This window comes from Penaeus monodon, chromosome 15 (assembly GCF_015228065.2).
Source record: "Penaeus monodon isolate SGIC_2016 chromosome 15, NSTDA_Pmon_1, whole genome shotgun sequence".
In the NCBI taxonomy this organism is placed as follows: domain Eukaryota; kingdom Metazoa; phylum Arthropoda; class Malacostraca; order Decapoda; family Penaeidae; genus Penaeus; species Penaeus monodon.
This window is the reverse complement of record NC_051400.1, coordinates 46,082,515-46,083,144: the sequence shown is the minus strand read 5'-3', so window position 1 is coordinate 46,083,144 and position 630 is coordinate 46,082,515.

The following is a 630-nucleotide window of genomic DNA, read 5'->3' as shown; positions in this document are numbered from 1 at the left end:
ATTTTAGGAGTTTTATGCCCTCCGTCTTCCTCTTCCCGCGAAGCCCAGGCTGCCATTAAGTCGTCTGGTGGCTATTTTTCCTCCTTTCGCCTCTCGGCTTCGTTTGTCGATATTGCTCTAATAGGCACATATTCCCTCTTTCCTCCCTCGTTCCTTTAATGTGCAGGTGAAATCCAAAACGGCGAGGTATAAAGATTGGTCTGTTTTAGCATTAAGGAATTTAAACCCATTTCCTTACGTATTCCATGCGTTTATTTATTATTATTTTTTTCTCTCTATCATTTTCACTCACGTAAAAGAGGAAGATATTAGAAGAAGAAAGAAAAAAAATCGCCAGAATTCAAAGAATCTTAACGATAGACCTACATTCCATCACCGCGTCCGAAAAAAAAAACAAAGGAAATCCATTCCGTACGAAACAAAATTCGTTTGAGTGAAGACAAGCATCGAGACGTTCGCTGAAGGCAAATGCGTTTCGTATAAATCATGACGGCGGATTCACGAGACAGTTTCCTGGAAGTGTTTGTCTGCGGGGAATCCTGCCTCCTTCCTTCGTATTCCGTGGGAGATGTATTGCCGGGGCGCTGTGTGACGACCTCTTCTTATTATTGTTTTTCTCCAGAGAAAGGA